The sequence below is a fragment of the Panicum virgatum genome, chromosome 2K (assembly GCF_016808335.1).
Source record: "Panicum virgatum strain AP13 chromosome 2K, P.virgatum_v5, whole genome shotgun sequence".
Lineage (NCBI taxonomy): Eukaryota > Viridiplantae > Streptophyta > Magnoliopsida > Poales > Poaceae > Panicum > Panicum virgatum.
The window spans coordinates 2,574,665-2,594,627 of NC_053137.1; the positions used below are offsets into that span (position 1 = coordinate 2,574,665).

Below are 19,963 nucleotides of genomic sequence, written 5' to 3' on the forward strand. Positions count from 1 at the left end.
GGCGCGATGGTGGCGACGGGCTCCCTCCACGATGGTGGGCGGTGGCGGGCTCCTACTCGCTCCTCCAGATCTGGTCGCCTCCCTGCTCGCGCCGTCCCTCCCTGCTCCCTTTGGATCTATCCGCGAGGCGCGGGGTGGCGCTGGAGTGGTGGGGCGGGAGCAGTGCTAGATTTGTGCCACGGCAGCGGCGGGCTCCCTCCACGATGGAGCGCGGCGGCAGGCTCTCTCCACCACGGTGTGCGGCAGCGGGCTCCTGCTCGCTCCTCCGGATCGTCTGGCCGCTTCCCTGCTCGCGCCCTCCCTCCCTGCTCACTCTAGATCCGGCCGAGAGGCGGGGTAGCGCAGGAGTGGTAGAGTAAGAGCGGCGCTGGATCTGCACCGGGGCGGCACAACGGCAGCTGCAGCCGATGGGCTCGGTGGGCCCGTGATGGTCTCGCCGGGCTTTTCTCCCTTTCTTTTAATTTTTTATTTGATTAACCGAGGCGGGCAGCACAACTGCCTCGGAAAATAGGTCATTTTCCGTGACCTTTGCTCCGAGGCGGTTGGGGTTGCCCGCCTCGGTTAATAGTTTTTGACCTCCTCGGTAAATATTTATTGTAGTCGTGAACCCATCCAAACCGACCAAATCCACCATATCCTCATCGGAGTTCGACAGAAGACCAATCAAAGACGATGCTGATGAGCTTCTCCACCACCTCGACTATCTCTTCCTTGCTGGAGACCTAGGAGAAGGCCATCCCCAAGCTTCTCCTTCATCTTCCCCAAGCTCTCAAGTATGAACTCGGCTCGATCTACACCGACGCCACACTACTCCAACAAGTGGCCCTTCGCTCGTGCTCTATCATCACTGGTGAGCTCCTCTCGGCATTCACTTTCACTCTTGTGCCCTCATCCAAGGTCCCTAGCTCATTCATGGCATCTCACCATTGATGACCTAGATCTTTGTAGACTCCATGCATGTCAAATCTATTAGCCAAAACAAGTTCTCGATGTCCTTAGGAACCCATAGAAACAAACCGCGCTCGAAGCCATGGCTGGAGCCTCCGCCGGCGACCTTGCTGGTGAGCCTCTCGGCTGACGAGCGGACGGTCCTCAACGTACGGTCGGACAGTCCGCGTGTCGTGGCCTCCAACACTGAACCTCTACCCAAAAACACATCTCAAGAATTTGTATGGAGGATAGTCCGCAGTTCAATTACAAATTCCACACAGAACCGAGTCATTTTTGGAACTCATCCCGAGCTTGTACGACGTACGGTCCGCCACTCCGGACCGGACAGTCCTCAGGTACTGTATAGGTACAGATTGGCTGGCTTGTGCATAGCATGCATCTTGCATAATTCATATAAAACAGAACAGGTTCTATCCTCTCTATCGCTAATCCATCATCACAAGTTTTCCTAGGCTTTGGTTGAATAATGCAATAGTTCACAGTACATCATCTTTTGGGGACATGATTTCCAGAATAAGTACCATCACAATGATGGTATTTACACCACAAGTTCCACACCTATTTTTAAGAGTAAATTGCACCAACCATATAATAACTTGTCAGGTGATTGCAAATTGGTCCAACAACATGTAAAATGCTCAATTTAGTGCAATAACTTGACAGGAGGGTGCAGATCGGTCCAACAACTTGTAAAATATCCAATTTAATACAATAAATTGGCAAATAGGTGCATTCACAGTCCAAACATTACACGGTTATATAACTAGTCTCAATAAAGAGTATATTCAAGTTGGGACAAATTATTAAGTATTATTTGACAATTGATTTTTGTGATGCGCATGCGTGGCAATGTATTTGACCAAGATAAGAATGCTGAGTGTTTAGAAATTAATGTTATGTATTTATATTATTTATTTTTGTATAATGATTTAATTTTGATTTAAACTATTTAATTTGATATTCAATATTGAAAAATTCACCCTCACTGTTTTTGATATGTTTGATTATATGCACTATTAAGCTAAAAAATTTAATATATTGATACAAACTAGTGATACCATTTAGGAGCTTGGTACATATATTAAATGAGCTAAATAATATACTAAATAGAAACAAACACGAGCATAGTTGAATACATGAGCAGAAGCGCAAAAGAAACCTAAACAATATGCACAATCGGTACGTACTTTGAGCTGTCAATTTTTTCTTATACTACTTCCTGGGCCTGCACTTGATTGGCACCAAACGGAACAAATATATAATTTGAATCGCAGCGCGTGGACCAAGGGCTCGCTCCAGTGCCTCTGGCGGAAAGACCCGTGAAGTTGCGCCCGGTCAGCAGAGCTCGTCCAGCTCGTGCCACCTGACGTCGTTCGTCTCGAGGCTGTCGATGTCAAAGACGACCACACGTCCACACCCGTGCAGAGAGGTCGGCGAAGGTCTACAGCTGAGCATGCAAGGTGGTTGGCGGCTTACATACGAAATTTCAATGCTGAACATTTCAATGCATCAGCCCTGCAAGATACCAACGTTAGCAAACTCAGCTTGATGGATTTTTGAACTGCCCAGGTTATACCATACTTTGGGATAAGTAGTGATTAATATATCTCTGTGCTGGAGATGACCATCTTCTGCTAGGGCAATCGGAAAACCAAAACGTACCAAGCACACAATTTAAAGTTGTTTGAAACTCTATATACAATCTTAAGATGAAACAGTAGAGTGCCTAGCTGTATATGGTCTATACTTAAAGTAGAGTAAATAAATGAAAAAACTAAAAAGGACACAAAGAAAATTAGGTAATGATTTCTCAATGAAATTTTCAAAGGTTCACATGGTTGTGTTTTGTATAAATGTATAAAACTACATACATTTCTAAGGGGTAATATCTGTTAAATGTGTCCAAAATCAATGCAATCGTTTTGGAGACTCCATTATATCATTGATTATTGGGGCAAGCTAAGCCTATTACAATTACAATAATCCTTCACCCTAATTAATTTTTATCATTATAATATACAATAGTACATGTATATTAGTTAATGATGAGATATTATTACAACACAACACGACCCACGTCACATTTTGGTGAAGACGACAGCCCCTATAGTTATTATTACCACATGTTCTTGATAAGATGACGAGTTCCGGGGAAGGTTGCTGCTGCTGCTGGCCCCTTGTAGGCCTGCTTATTAGTAGGCCACACGGCGCCCGAAAAGAGCCTGTAGTTTTTCTTGGGTCCTCCAATTTTTAACGTTGCATACGCCATGCTGCAGGTCGTCGTCGAGTCACTGCAACGATGTTTCATGTTCATCCCATAGTCAAATACGTCCATAAATGGCCGGCGAGGCACACCAAGTATCATAGGTTTTGGAGGCTGGTTGATGAAGCGCACGATGCTCTCCATGAGCCTCCTGCTGCTGGCGCGCAGCGGGCTGTAGAGGTGGAAGCCGTGGTCCTCGCCCTCCAACTCCACCAGCGTCGCCTCGCCGCCGGTGGCAGTGCGCGCGTAGTAGTCGCTGAAGCGGTCGAAGAGGTTGCACCTGCGCACGATGCTCTCCATGAGCCTCCTGCTGGTTGATGAAGCGCACGATGCTCTCCATGAGCCTCCTGCTGCTGGCGCGCAGCGGGCTGTAGAGGTGGAAGCCGTGGTCCTCGCCCTCCAACTCCACCAGCGTCGCCTCGCCGCCGGTGGCAGTGCGCGCGTAGTAGTCGCTGAAGCGGTCGAAGAGGTTGCACCTGCGATCCCGCAGGGTGTCCTTCTCGGCCACGGCCACTAGGACCCGCCGGCACGTTAGCGATGCGATCTCCTCGTCGGGAGGGTTGAGCCGAGGGTCATCATTGCTGGCTTGGCCCGCGGTCACGAACACAGCCAGTCCACCCCGTATGCCGGAAACACTACTGCGCCATCCCAAACCTCCTCGGAAGGCAGCCGCTCGGCTCCCCAAAAGTAGCGGTGCACGATGACCATCCCCTCGATGTCGACGCCCAATTCCAAACCATCGTCTTGGCTGGCCCGTACTGCTGTGTGGTAGGCAATGTTCCCGCCTGCACTGTCGCCAGCGAGGAACGTGCGCGCGGGGTCTGCATAGTCGGCAAGCCAGGGGTCGGCGAAGGACGCCACCCACTTGAGCGCAGACCATGCATCGTCGTAGGCCGCAGGTATGGGGTGCTCCGGCGCGAGGCGGTACTCCACCGAGACGACGAGCGCCCCGGCACTCGCGGCGAGGGAGGTGGCGTAGCCGTGGTATGTCCGGCAAAAGGCGCTCTCCGTGCAGAAAGAGCCGCCGTGGAAGTACACTATGAGGGGGAGCCTCTTGCTGCTGGCGGCCATGGCGGCTCGGGAGGGGAGGAACAGCCGTGCCGACACACCGGTGTCGTGGTCGATCACCACATCTCTCGTTGCCACCCCGCGGTTGGCTCTCGGGTTCTCCGACGCAGCCACTAGAGGACTCCTCAGCAGCCGCTCGATTCGGCCATCCTTGTACCGTTTTAGGAACGGGGAGTAGTCAAAGTCGACTTCAGCGACAGCATCCTCCACAGAGTTCTTGCTTGCATGCATAGTGCGTGCGTGGTGGTGGTCTAGCTTTTGATTCTTCTCTGTCTATCTCTGTGTGACTATGTATGTGTTTGTGCCTAGCTCTTTGTTGTGCTGTACGTACGTGTTAGTTGGAGGCTTGTGGGGTTGCTGCTTGTGGCCCTGTTTGGGTATTTATAGCTAGCTAGCTAGATCATTATTTCATTTCAGTCCATTGCGTACCATCATATTACAAATTGGATCCATTGGAATGCTTACGTACACACTTTAATTTGTGGGAAGAATTTTTTTTTTAAAAATCGATCTGATCTTGCCTCTTGCTCTTGCAGTGTTGCATGGTCTCTTTATTAGCTTTGGCCGGCTGCGAAATTCGACCTGCTTCTATATCCCATAGATTATGTAATTATTTTAAACAACAACAGACTAATAAGTTGCATGCAGTGACTAATTCAGCCAATAAGCTTCAATTATAGCAGAAAAGTATGTGCTATGTGATTGTTTCTGCAAGAAAGTATAAGCTTTCCATGCTATTATATATATCAGAAAAACTTAGAATATAGTGCTTTATAAGTTTACTTCATCTTTCGTTGACAATTTATTATTGGATATTTGGCTCCTTATAATGCATTTTTCATTGGGATGGATGAACCCTAATGCATCAACAAGAAGCTGTGCAACTCTTATTTCAATTCAGAGAAGTTGAAGTTTATGCCGTCCCTTTTTGTAAACCCAGGCTCTTAAGCCTTAATGGATATAGAAGAAAAAATCGCATCTTAATGGGGACAAGATTTTTGTCAACCAGTGCAGCTATTATATTTAATTTTGGAGACAAGATTTTTAGAACAAAATCGCATCAATCATACTGTGCATGTGTAGTACGTGCGTGGAGGGGACAAAGTTGGCCAGATGCATGCACATCTCCGTACAAGGTGTAACAATACTTTGACCAAACTCCTATAGTAGCTAATTGAGGTACACCAACGGAAGACACCAGGAAACAACCCGTAGGTACAGGGCATCCTCATGATGCATGTGCGTGAAACAAATTACCAACCGATCGACCATGTGTTCACCCGTTGTCAGTCAAAATTATATTAAAGCAACATGCATAACTAGCCCTGACGAGAGCTGACCTTCTCGAACGCATGACGTGCAGACCGTGCCAATTAGTTGGCATTTACTTGAGACCACCCAAGTCGATGGGTACCATTGATACTTGTGTAGATCCAACAAATACGGTTCAAGTGGTGGGCAGACACAACTGGGTTTAATTTGCAGTACTTCAATTACTTACCAAAGTCTAAAAGACAAAGCTTATAGTGAACTTTCTATATTACACAGCCCGTGAATACGCTTCACTGCATGTGCATGTTACAGAGCAATTAATAATGGCACTGCATATCTAAGGGCAAGTACAACAGTGTAGGCAGCTATCATCTTTTTGGCATAAACAGACAGCTTGTATAATAGGTTGTCTGTTTGGTTGTCTACAAGGTGTTTAATTCATCCTTTGACACAAAAATTATGGTGATCTAGTGCATACTTGATCCTTGTTGACGTTTTGTTGCATACATGAGAGAATGCACAATATATTGAAATAATTCGTGTGACTCTTGCCGACTGAAAAACTCGAGCTCCTCCATGGTTGGCAGACCGAAGCTCGCTCCGAGTCAAATTGCTGATGATTCAGCGCATGAGAACGCTTGAAATTTTAGGGAAAATAGAGAGGACGGCAAGGGAGTTCCATTGTACCTCTTATTTGCACCGGGATGCATCATGGTGGTCGAGCTTCTCCATAGCTGGCGGACAGAAGCTCGCTATGAGTTAAATTACCGATGATTTAGGGCATGAGAGGGTTTGGAATTTGGGAGAAAGAAAGAGGACGAGGAGGAGGTTCCGTTTTACCTCTTATTTGCACCGAGGATGCATCATGGTAGTCGAGCTCATCCATGGCTAGCGGACAGAAGCTTAGTGTGAGTCAAATTGATGATGATTTCGGGCATGAGGGAGCTTGAAATTTGGAGAGAAAGAAAGAGGACGACGAGATGGTTCCATTTTATCTTTTACTTGCATCGGGGATTCATCATGACGGCCGGAATCTCACGGGGGAGAAGACGCCGATGAACAGGCGAGCAGCGGTGAGATGTCACTGGTTCAGATGAGTTGAGGGGCGATGGAGTTCGATGCACGCAGTTCGTGATGCCAAACAAATCGCCCTCCACTGTGCAGCGGATCACAGTCTTCCCGCATCGCGTTGTACAACGATTGGGTTCCTCGTCGATTCGCCTGGGAGCACAAGAAGAACCCATAGACGAACAAGTCGACGGATGGGAAGTAACTGCACGTCGTTGGTTTTTTTTTTTGCAAATATTCGTTGCATGTCTACGACTGCCTACGGTGCATTGTACGTGCCCTAATAGCCGCACTCAGGACGTGCATCTAAAATTACCAGATTCTTAGGATGCCTGGATATTGTCAAAGATTCACCGAGGTATTCTTTCAGGTATCGATTCGCGCAATCAAGCTTCTTTAGAAAGATGTTACGTACTTGCAAAATAAGTATATTGTCGAAGATTCACCGAGGTATATATTTGAATGAACAAATGAGTACGATAACAACTTGCAAAATAAGTATATTTGTAGCAAATGTTAGACACATTACTAATAACCATAAGAAAAGCCTTTCTTGCTTCTATAGTTATTCTCAGTTACCAATCTTCATTTTACAATTTCCAAGACCGCTACTCCATGAAAAAAAAAACAACTCCTACAATGCAAGGTTTTATTTGAAAACAAATACGATAGGATTTGAAGGGAAAATAAGACCTTTAGTTTTGACAATATTTGCCTCCTCAAAAACTTTGAAGGAGAAAACCTTATGGACAAAAGAAAATAGTACAATGTGGCGAGAAACCAAGTTATGAATTAAGGGACAATCTCGGTGATTCCTGAAAATATATCAATTCCCTCAATAGATATGCTGCTGTTGCTGCAGTAGTGTAACAGTGTTGATCGGCAATCAGCGGGGCCATTGGTGCCAGGACATGAGGAGGAGAGGATGTTCAATTCGTGGGACAATTTCTCTATACCAAGGCATGCAACGCTGACATGAACTCTTCTTAAGCTGCAGCGTCCTAGGGGCAATAATTTATGATCTCTTACTCGCATAGTGTAGTAGAAAATTTATTTTTGTGCTGGTGTAGCCCCTACCCATCCCCCTACTGAAAAAATATTAGTGACGTATGAATAAAATTTATCCTCATAAGAGTATTATAAAAGATATATGTCTATAGAATAGGAAGGCTAAAACTGTATGTTTCCATTATGATGATCGAAGTATAACCTTGTGAATGAAAACAAAAATTACCATTGTTACACTGTTGTAAACAAGAATTATTACAAGCTGAGCGTAGCAGGTTCCTATCGATTCCCGGTTCGAGTGTTTGACTCGGCACGGGTGCTCATATTTTTTGGATTTATTCCATAATTTAACTAGTATTATTCTATCAGTGGTAGGCGACATATTTGTCGACAGCGAGGTGGCTATGATGACTTTATCAATCTCGAGATCTGCTAGTTTAGTCTCTCGAATGTGCTCGTAGTGGTAGGATTGTGTCTGTGTATTCATGGGAAAGTGTGCCAGCGTGTTTGTTAATTCCTGCATCTGTACTTTGTTTAGTAAAAAGTCTACAATAATTCTTGCATTCTTAAATGGGCTAAATCATCCTAGGGTTGTACCACATCATTAGCAAATAAAACTACATGTGTCCGAAAGCTGCATGTTACATATGAGCATCTTATTTTATTGATCTGATCTGAAGCATGTACAAGCTGAAAACTTAATATAGGAATTTCGGTAGTGAGCACATATCATGTTTATTAGAAAAGGGAGATGTTCTAGCCTCTACATTCGCACACAGCCAAAGTTTTACTGATCAGAAATGTATGATGCTTTTCAATATTGCAATGGATGCATAATGCCGTGGTTGCCGTACTGTTTCATACTAGAATAAATATCATTTTTATAGGTGGGTGGTAGCGTATGTGTTTCAACATAGGTTTAGTCAGTCTCTAGAAATAGGAGATTATTTCCACATATGCAAAAATAAGTTGTATGTGGAAATCCATTTCTATACACACATATAGGAGACTCGGATTGATAAAGTAGCGTCACTGTTTACCGGTATGGGCGAGGCGGTTACATAAAAATCGCGTCTCCGATATGAGATCATTGGTGACGCGAGAAATTCACGTCACCAATGTGATTCATATCGGTGATGAAAATTTAGTGATGCTAGTTTTTTTCGTCTCCGATGCTTGTATTGCCGCGTCTCCAATGAGGGGTTCTGGCATAGTGGTGGTAGCTTACGTATTTCAATGTAAATCTAGTCAGTCTCTAGAAATAGGCGATTATTTCCACATATGCAAAAATAAGTTGTACTACGGGAGACAGGCGCATTGCCGAGTGTTAGGAACACTCGGCAAAGGCCATAATGCACTCGGCGAAGAGTTTGCTGAGTATAACACTCGGCAAAAGTCACTCGGCCACCAATCTGACGGCGAAGCCAGCTTTGCCGAGTGCCTTTTCTCGGGCACTCGGCAAATCTTTGCTGTGTACCAACACGCACTCGGCAACATTAAGTGAAACGGCCGGCCCACGGACTTTTTGCGCTAGCTTTGCCGAGTGCCAAACGGAAGGCACTCGGCAAAGACGGTGATCTGGCACTCGGTAAAGCAGCCGTCTTTGCCGAGTGCCAGATCACAGGCAGTCGGCAAAGGTCCAAGCTTTGCCGAGTGTCTAAGATCTGGCACTCGGCAAAGCGGCCGTCTTTGCCGAGTGCCAAGAGAAATGCACTCGGCAAAGCTGGTGCCTTTGCCGAATGCACGCTTTGCCGAGTGCCAAGGTAAAAATACTCGGCAAAGGTAATTTTTTTTGTTTTTCTCTGTTTTCTTGCATAAATCAAACATAACATTATATATATATATATATATATATACATCCCAGGCAATTAATATCACATTCTCATGTGACTTCCATCACAAACATCACATTTATATCACATAATGTTCAAATTTAGTCCACAAAGCATTCATAGTCCATAGTACAAGCATTATTCCAACATCGACAAGTCCAACAGCTACAAGTCCAACATCCGGCAGTCTAACAACCACAAATCTAATATCATAGTCCATAGTACAGCGCACACATGACAACCGAACGATACCTTAATCATCTCTGCTCCGATCTTGAACCTGGCCACTGTGGCACCGGGGAGTGCTGATCTGGAGGCTCATTCGATGCCACCCCCGATAGATTCTGCAAAAAAGATGACATACAAGATTACATTCCAAGTCAGTATTTAATTTAGGCGGCGGTTGCAAGCAAATATATTCATACTCACATGGGTGACTGCACTAGGAAATACCATCGGTGCGCCGAGCAACTGTGGTGGAGGTGCAGTTGGCGTTGGCCACGGCATTGTTGGCGGTGGTTGATAGTTTATCGATGCACCTAGACCTTGCATGTAGGCGAACATGGCGGCGTACCTTTGGTCCTTCTCCTCCCTCTGCTTCCGCTCCTGCTCCAACCTCTCTTCCAACTCCTGCCGCAGTCTCTTCTCTTCGTCAAGCCGGGCCTACAAGATTTCACCCCAAAGTCAAAATGCGAAACAAAGGTACGTAAACAACCGACGAATGAATCAGAAATAACCTGGAATGCATACATGCTGGCCACTGAAATCTCGGGCCGTGGAAGTATGGGCGAGGTCGAGTCAGTGGTCCTTGCCCGAAGCTGGGAGAGAGTGGGCGTACTGGCCGTGTCGACTATGCTGTCGCCGAGCCAGTACCGACCATGCTTCTTCCCTCCTCCCGCCCTCATGATGGCTTCTCCAGAAAGGGGTGCGGTGGCCGGATCCCATGTGTCCCTGTGGAGCACCTTTCCTATCTCTGTGTACCGAGTCACGCGGGTGTGGATGTTCGGGTTGCTATAGGCCTCGGGCGGAGCCGCCGGGTCGAAGGCGATGTCGGACGTCGCCTTGCCCATGTGAGCCATAACGTATGCCGTGAACTCGTTGCAAGGATGCCCTTCACGTTGTGCCGACTGCAAAGAAAAAACAAGATGATTAGTAAGCATGCAGAATTTAGCGTTAGAAATAATGAGGGGGTGGATTATGCACCATATGCGGCGGGTGGCTGAACAATGGAAACTTGTGATCAGGTTAGATGAGAACTTACCCTATGTATGGCTCCACCTCGGAAAGGTTGGTCAACAAATAAAACATGATATGGCGCCACTCTTTATAATTCAGAGTCTTTTACCTCGCATCACTTGCACTTCCAAGTTGCCCTCGAAAAATGCTGAGGCTCGATTCATTATTGCTAGCATTGTAACGAGGGGGTGGATTATGCACGCTTGGAAGCTTCTCACCATATTATTTAGTTGTGAGGTTTGACACCTCCTCGAGAATATATGCCTCTACAATGGAAGCTTCGATTTTGCATTTATTTTTACATTTCGTTCGAAGAACCTTCAGACTTCTCTCGATTGAATAGCACCAACAATTCTGCACAGGCCCCCCCCTCAATCGTGCCTCATACGGGAGGTGCAGAAGCAAATGCTGCATCGGATTGAAGAAGGCAGGTGGAAATATCTTCTCAAGCTTACATAGCAACACAGGAGTCATTTTTTCCATGTCCGCAATTACAGCCCGAGATAACTCCTTAGCACAAAGCTACCAGAAGAAATTGCTCAACTCTGCCAACACTTGCCAGACATGATCAGGGAGGTATCCTCGAACCAGCACCAGAAGAAGCCGCTCAATCCATATGTGGTAGTCATGACTCTTGAGCCCATTGATTCGCATAGTAGTTAGGTTCACTCCCCTCCTCAGATTCGCAGCATACCCATCGGGAAATTGTAACTTTTGGATCCACTCTAGTGCTTCCTTCTTTTGGGCCCTCATTAGGACGAAGTCGGCACGTGTCTTCTTCCATTGTCTCCCGGGTCCAGGAGTCATCATTTTGTATCTTGGTCTATCGCACAACGTTGCCAGATCCACTCTAGCCTTAACATTGTCCTTCATCTTATCTATGTCCATTATTGTTCCAAAAAGAGCCTCACTGTTGGCCCCTACCAACGTCACTAGTGATGATGCCTGCAGATGCCAATTTGGGGGGTGGCAGTATTTCATGAACTACGAATAAATCCGCAAGCGCACGGAATACCGTTGTAGCATTTTACCCGGGAGTATACCGGGGTGTCATATATATTTCCACAAGGAAGGCGGTGAGTGAGAAGATATATAGATTAGTTGGTGAACTCTATCTAGATTGGATATTCTCATGCATAAACAGGGGTAAGATAATAACATGATAGGAGGTAGTGTGACACACACAAACTACCCTCTCGGATAAATAAAAGATAAAAGAAAGATAAAAGATGCTTCAGGCCGGGAGCAAGGTAGAAGCCAAAGCTCGAGTCAACTATGCTAGGCTAACTATATCTACACTTTCTCATTGGTTAGCTCGTCAGAGATTAAACTACACAACAGGGAGATCGCTATCGAAGCAACGGGAGGAGCCCATATACCCCGGTGACTTTATGTACCTCCTACCCCCATACCAAACATGGAGGATTACTCGGGCTCGGACAGGGCTGTCACCACCTGTCGGCTACCTCTACAAACCGTGGGTATAGTTGACATCCAGCAACATTTAACTAATCTAGACACCATGTCTACACTAGTAAGGGATACTCTAGTGTCCCGCGTGGAGCTCCCACCCTCCGGATGGACAGACATCACACTAGAGCAATCATACAAATACTGGAGCAGTTGATAGAGTTCTAAGAACAAAACACTAACCATCTCCAGCACAGGGCGATCATATAATGCAAGCATTGAATAATAACGCAACCATGACAAGAAGCATATACTCGATAACTCAGAATATACTTCAAGCAAATACCGGTAACCATAGTCTAATTCTATTACAAACGACCGAATATTACAAGAGAGAGCTAGAGATGAACCCATACCAGAACTCTCGAGCAACTCCGGCGACTCGATGACTCCTAGACTTCTCCTAAACTCCACTAAGCCTAAAGAATATGCAAGGAATGGAAGAGAGGAGAGATGTGAGGTGTGTGTGTGTGTGTGTTCTAATCTCTACCCCCCCCCCTTGTATTTATAGCAGGGAGCCACGGGGTGAGACTACTGCAACCGACTTCAGCAACCAGTGGAGAGGCGGCACGTGGCGAAGTTGAGGAGCTGGGGCCCATGAGCCAGGTTGGCCGACCTGTAGGTCGGTCGACCTGCTAGGTGGGCCAACCGATCCCAGCTTCGTCCAGCAGGTTGTCTTGGGCCTCCTTGTCTGGTCCACGGTGGTCTTGGCCTGTCTTGGCTTGTCTGAATTGGGTTCTTGCATCACTTTTGGTCCATCTGAGCCTGAATCGGTGCTTTGATAATTTCTATGATTTTATGCCAGGCCAAAGTGTGCTTGTAACCTGCATATTAGCTTGAAAACACAACTTGCATATTCTAAAAGGTAAAGTGTGGTTTAGGGACTTTATTGAATAAGGATGCGTGTAAGAAATGCAAACTCTCATGATTTTTCGATCAAGTTGACGCCAGGAAATGATCGTTAGTGAGCGTCAACATGATCCCCCAAGCTGTCCTTTGCTCATCCCGAGCAAAGTAGGACAAATTAGGTTCTTGATCAGATAATCACTTTGACTCGTACCTTACCTGTCATGTCATAGTCTAAAGGAAAGAGATTCATCTATAAGTCTAAATAAGTCGGTTAGCATACCTTTGCTCAATTACCTTACTCCTTCATGGGGCTTTTTTAGCTATCTCCTTGTCTTGGGCTGTTGAGAGTTAGAATGGTGCATAGAGTAGTACTTACTTGTTCATAGATCTGCAATCCATCTGGAGGTACTTTTTGAAAGATTTTTGAAAACATGGCAAAGCTCCCAGGATAACTCTCTCTTGAGTCTCTCATCTTGTATTTTCTTACCAGGGCAGTATCTGCCTTTGATCTTTCCTACTACTACAAGCCTTTGTGGAGCTCAAGGTAGGATAAGAATAGGGCACGCTTGTATTCTATTTATTGTAAAGTCAAAGAGAGGATCTATGGAGAAACAAGTCATACAATCTCGATCAAAAGGTGCAGGTGTATGAGTGGATGGATGAATGGATGGATACGGCTTACTCCTTGAGGTAATGACTTTTCTCTCTCGAATCATCCCTATCTCTTTTTTTTAGACATGGTTACCCCTTTTCTCTTTCTTTTTTTTTGGGCCATGCTTCTTTGGCATGCCATCTTATCTCTTTTTGGGGCAACCAAAATCCGACTTTATTTTTTTTCAGGGATGTTCTACGAGAGAGATCACCAAGACATGGAGCATTTACTATGTGGAATGGATGGATGGTGATGCCAAATCCCAGTGTAGGAATATAACAAATGGAGGGGACGTGTACGTGCTTATGATCGAGAAAGCATGAAGAGTATCTCACTAGGGTCATACAATTTGACAAAACTCAACAGAACATCAAGTAGCATATGCATAAAGGTTTTTTATGGAATACGACATATGGCTCTGGTAGGACATTGCATATCACTAGGGAATTTGCCTCTTTATTTTTTTAAAAAAAACAACTCCAGACTTCAAGCATCACTAGAACAAACTTGCACAACTTTATTTACCATATCCGAACTCACAACAACTTAGACTTGGATCAAGCATATGCAACCCACGGAACTTTCAGGTTCATTGACAAGACATTTGTATAACCAACGAATTTAAACTCAAAAGAACTCTTATTTTCAAACTAGACACAACAGACATGATAGAGCAAAGCAAAACTCATCCTTTCAACTTATCATATGGAGTTAAAACATTCTTACCGCGTATCATGAAAAAAAGGAAATAAAGCAGTAAATCTTTATTTTGTTTTTTTGAAAGTTTATATCAAATTTTATTAAAAGCAAATAAAGGGATACAGTTGACTTAGGGGAGGGAACCTCCCCCAAGCTAGCTCTTGGTTTAGGTTCCGAAAAGCAGGACCTTTCTCAATACCTGATCAGATTGAGGTCATTTCGTCCATACCTGGAGAAGTAGTAGCGGTCGATGACGTCTTGTTCTTCTTGCGCCACGCCTTCTTGGTCTTCTTTGATGGCATGTGTGGCGCAGGAACAGGATCCTCGGATGTAGGATAGACAATTTCCAGATCTTCCCATACTATATTGGTGATGAAGTCAGGGATCTTCTGGTCGTCTCCCACTGGCTCGGTTGGTGGAGAATGAATCTCCCAATCCTCCCAAGCTGGCTTGGAAGGGGGGTGATAGTCTTGATCATCCCAACCGGGTTCTGCCCATAGCCCTTGTTTCTCACTATCCTCATGAATTAGGAATACCTCCATTTTGTTCTGGAACTTGAATTTCATGGTCTTTCCCATGATACGGAGGCTAATTCTTCCTATCCCCACATCAGTTCTGGCGTTTGTATCCTTGAGGAATGGTCGTCCAAGTATGAGCGGAATTCCAAGATCTCCTTCCATATCAAGGACTACGAAGTCCACCAATATGTAGGTATTCTTGACTTTTACCATTAACCTTTTCACAACTCCTTCTGGATATCTTATCATGGAATCCGCCAGCTGTACACACATAGTGGTCGGGGAAATTGATGGATAGCCTAGTTTCTCGAAAGTTACCTTGGGCATGATGTTGACGCTAGCTCCAAGGTCACAAAGGGCTTGATCAAAGTCATAATCAAAGATTGAGCAACTGATCACTGGGGTTCCGGGATCTTCTCTTATTGTGGCTACTAACTCGCCCCACGCACCTGTTCTTGGGCGTGTGAGCTTCTCTGCATAGCTGAGGGGTATCCTGCTAAGTGGCTCTTTCCACATAGCATTGATGACATTCACGCTTTCTAGAGTTGACTCGGGTTGCTCCGAAATCTTCCCTAGTTCAGCAGCAGGTGTAGCAGCAGCTAATTGAGTCTCTAGCGCCTTATTGAAACTCAAATGGTTCTTCATAGCGGTGGAGAATCCGTCCGTCTTGGCATGGACGGTCTCCATAGATTTGTCTGTAGCGGCCAACTTCTTTTGAAGGGACTCATTGATCTTCGCTTGGCCGTAGACAAGATCTCTCAAGGTAGGCTAGTTAGGACCGAAAGAATTCGAATTCCCATTACCTCATTGGTAGTATGGGCGTGGTTTATTCCACCCCTGACCTCCTTGTGGACGAAACCCATTGCTACCATTGAGGAATAGAGCTTCTTCTTGGGTTTCTAGGCAATTGTCGCCCGAATGTCCAACAATCCCGCAGACCTCGCACTTCATGCTAGTTTCCAAGGCTTGAAGTCTTTGCATCTGAGCCTTATCTTCGGAATAATCCTCAAATTTCCTGAGGATGAGATCAATCTTCATAGCGAGCATGTAGGCCTCCTTGACGTAGTGCATACCTCGCTGGCGCGGTTGGAGGCGACCATCGCTCCAACCTTAGTTGGAAACCATCTTCTCGATCAATGATGTAGCTCTTTCAATGGTTAGCGAGAAGAAAGCTCCACCTGCAGCGGCATCCACATGATCACGGGATGACTGTGTCAACCCATTGTAGAAGTTCTGTAGAATGAGCCCATTATCCATTCCATGGTGCGGACACGCCAGAATGTACTCCTGAAGCCTCTCCCAAGCTTCCAGAATTGACTCATTTGATGCCTGCTGGAAGTTCGAAATCCGACCACGAAGAGCATTGGTTTTGCCCGTCGGGAAGAACTTCAAGAGGAACGCCTTGGCACATTTGTCCCGAGTATCCACAGCAGCCTTGTTAGCATAAAACCATTGCTTCGCTCACCCCAAAAGAGAGAACGGAAACAGACGGAGCCGGGTTGCATCTTATGATACACTCTTGATAACAAAAGTACTGCAGAGCTCCAGGAACTGCTGAAGATGAGCACTGGCATCCTCATTGGCCTTGCCACAGAAAGGGCTGGCCTGCACCATCGTAATGAGACCCATCTTGATCTCAAAATTTTCCCCTCCGGTGTTAACCTCGGGCCCGGTAGGGACCTGGTTAGCAGATGGAGCAGAGTAATCACGGAGTGTCTTTTGGGCCATAGCTCTAGGAGCTGACGACGATGCGATGACTGGATCGACTGCCGAGAGTGATCTCCGAGGTGATACGAGACGAACTCGTCTCCTTCTCAAAAGTGACTCTGGATTGGAATGAAAGTTTAGCAGCAAGTCGAAACCGGTCATACACTACCATGTTTTCATATCAACAAAGACAAGAAAATAAAGCCAAGTTAGCCTGTTTAGCAAGCGAATACCAATTTCGATTTTGTTCACAACTTTATCTATATATTTCACACTGTGCCTTGCCCGGCAACGGTGCCCAAAATGCTTGTTGGCACCTACCAATGTCACCAGCGATGACGCCCGCAGATGCCAATTTGGGGTGGCAGTATTTCATGAACCACGAATAAATCCGCAAGCGCACGGAATACCGCTGTAGCATTTTACCCGGGAGTATACCGGGGTGTCATTTATATTTCCGCAGGGAAGGCGGTGAGTGAGAAGATATATAGATTAGTTGGTGAACTCTATCTAGATTGGATATTCTCATGCATAAACAGGGGTAAGATAATAACATGGTTGGAGGTAGTGTGACACACACACAAACTACCCTCTCGGATAAATAAAAGATAAAAGAAAGATAAAAGATGCTTCAAGCTGGGAGCAAGGTAGAAGTCAGAGCTCGAGTCAACTGTGCTAGGCTAACTATATCTACACTTTCTTATTGGTTAGCTCGTTAGAGATTAAACTACACAACAGGGAGATCGCTATCGAAGCAATAGGAGGAGCCCGTATACCCCGGCGACTTTATATACCTCCTAGCCCCCATACCGAACATGGTGGATTACTTGGGCTCGGACAGGGCTGTCACCACCTGCCGGCTGCCTCTACAAACCGTGGGTATAGTTGACATCTAGCAACACTTAGCTAATCTAGACACCATGTCTACACTAGTAAGGGATACTCTAGTGTCCCGTGCGGAGCCCCTACCCTCCGGATGGACAGACATCACACTAGAGCAATCATATGAATACTGGAGCAGTTGATAGAGTTCTAAGAACAAAAGACTAACCATCTCCTGCACAGGGCGATCATACAATACAAGTATTGAATAATAACGCAACCATGACAAGAAGCATATACCCGATAACTCAGAATATACTTCAAGCAGATATCGGTAATAATAGTCTAATTCTATTACAAACGATCGAATATTACAAGAGAGAGCTAGAGGTGAACCCATACCAAAATTCTCGAGCAACTCCGGCGACTCGATGACTCCTAGACTTCTCCTAAACTCCACTAAGCCTAAAGACTATGCAAGGAATGCAAGAGAGGAGAGATGTGATGTGTGTGGTGTATGTGTGTGTTCTAATCTCTACCCCCCTTGTATTTATAGCAGGGAGCCACAGGGTGAGACTACTACAACCGACTTCAGTAACCAGTGGAGAGGCGACACGTGGTGAAGTTGAGGCGGTGGGGCCCATGGGCCAGGTCGGCTGACCTGTAGGTCAGTCGACCTGCCAGGTGGGCCAACCGACCCCAGCTTCGTCTAGCAGGCTATCTTGGGCCTCCTTATCTGCTCCACGGTGGTCTTGGCCTGTCTTGGCTTGTCTGAATTGGGTTCTTGCATTACTTTTGGTCCATCTGAGCCTGAATCGGTGCTCTAACACTACTACAGAACTGGCCATAGCAAACGGGCTATCACCGCCGGTTCATTCCGAACCGTTGGTGATGCCTCATCACCACCGGGTCCAAAGTTGGTGGCCGTAGTGGCCGTTGGAACCGGCGGTGATGTCAGTCATCATCGCCAGTTGGTTACAAGAACCGGCGGTGATGATGTCGCCGACCATCACCGCCGGTTGGTAACACGAGCCGGCGGTGATGATGGTCATCACCGCCGGCTCGTATTACCAACCGGCGGTGATGAGTCTGTACAGTATAAAACCCCAACCCCTTCTTCCTCCCACCAGTCTTCTTCTCCAACCCGACGGCCACACCTTTCTCTTCCATTGTTGCGGCCGGATTTTGCCAAAATTCTCATGAAACCTTGCCATTCTTGATGTATTGACTCTACCAACTTGTTCTGAGGTTAGTAGTCATCAACTCATTGCCTTTGTACCCATTTTTTTATTACACTTGCATTTCGTGATGAATTAATCATGGAGAGCTTTTTTCTCCATTTTAGAACCATTTGTCATCATGGGGGCTCCTTTTTTTGTTGTGTAAGTGCACCAACTTGTGCTAGGTTAGTAGCTAGCAATCCATTGTACAAGGCTCATCATTATTCGTGGCTAGCTCTTTTATCTTAGGATTAACCTTCCATTTTTTGATGAATTGATCATGGATAGTATCTTTTTTCTTGAATGCTCATCATGAGGGTTTCTCTTTTTCGTTGTTTGAATGCAACAATTTAGTGGTAAGCAATCCATTAGATTCATACCATTCATCTTAGGATTGTGAATTTTGTGATGAATGGATCATCAAGAGTCTCTTTTTCTTCACTTTAGAGGGTATTTTTTAATTGTGATAATATTTTTATTAAATTGATATTATTACATGTTTTTCGTGCATAGATGAATCGAGGATGGATGTATGGTATGAAGGCTGGAAATTTGGAATTTGTCGATGGTGTTGACTCGTTTGTGCGGACCGCCAAGGCATACAAAAACCTTAGAGATGATGGCTACGTGTATTGTCCGTGCATTGATTGCAAAAATCAGAAGCAATTTGGCAATGTTGAGCAGATCCGCTTCCATTTGCTGTTTAGGGGTTTTATGCCCAACTATCAAGTTTGGAACAAACACGGTGAGGATGGTGAGAACGAACCTACCCAAGTCTTAATGCACTCCGTCCATGAGAACAGGCATGAAACAGTGGAGGAAACAACTAACCCAAAAATAGTAGAGGAAACCGGACATGAAAGCGTAAATGAAACCATGCAGGAAACATTAGTTGCTGATGATGTTGTGGATGCACTAGACCAGATGATACGTGATAGGGAACTGGATTTTCTTGATGAAAAGAATCTGAAGAAGTTGGAGCAGATGAGGATAGATGCAAGAACACCACTTTACCCAAGTTGCAGCGTGTCTAAACTTGAAGCAAACCTGATGCTATTGGAGATGAAGTCTAGTAATGATTTGTCAGACAAGGGATTTGATGATTTGTTAAGGTTATTGCAGAAGTTGCTGCCAAGCCCTAACGGGTTGCCTGAAAACACATACCAGGTAAAGCAAATGATTTGCCCAATGGGACTGGAGGTACAAAAGATCCATGCATGCCCTAAGGATTGCATCTTGTATCACGGCAAATATGAAGACTTGGATGGATGTCCAGTGTGCTCAGCTTCACGGTACAAATGTCCTGAATTGGCATTGTCAATGAAAGG

At 45.6% G+C, this 19,963-nt stretch overlaps 1 long non-coding RNA gene, 1 other non-coding gene and 1 pseudogene across 2 annotated transcripts; 1 reads left to right on the top strand and 2 right to left on the bottom strand.

The window, feature by feature from the left end:
- Positions 1–3,040: 3,040 nt before the first annotated feature.
- LOC120695833 lies at positions 3,041–4,614 on the bottom strand (annotated as a pseudogene).
- Positions 4,615–9,517: 4,903 nt separating this feature from the next.
- LOC120695834 lies at positions 9,518–10,578 on the bottom strand. The gene is made up of 2 exons (XR_005683915.1): positions 9,892–10,578; positions 9,518–9,806 (listed from the first exon to the last, which is right to left on the bottom strand). It is a non-coding gene; the product is annotated as an uncharacterized LOC120695834 (long non-coding RNA).
- Positions 10,579–16,141: 5,563 nt separating this feature from the next.
- LOC120696323 lies at positions 16,142–16,248 on the top strand. Its single transcript, XR_005684100.1, has one exon. It is a non-coding gene; the product is annotated as a small nucleolar RNA R71 (small nucleolar RNA).
- Positions 16,249–19,963: the final 3,715 nt, after the last annotated feature.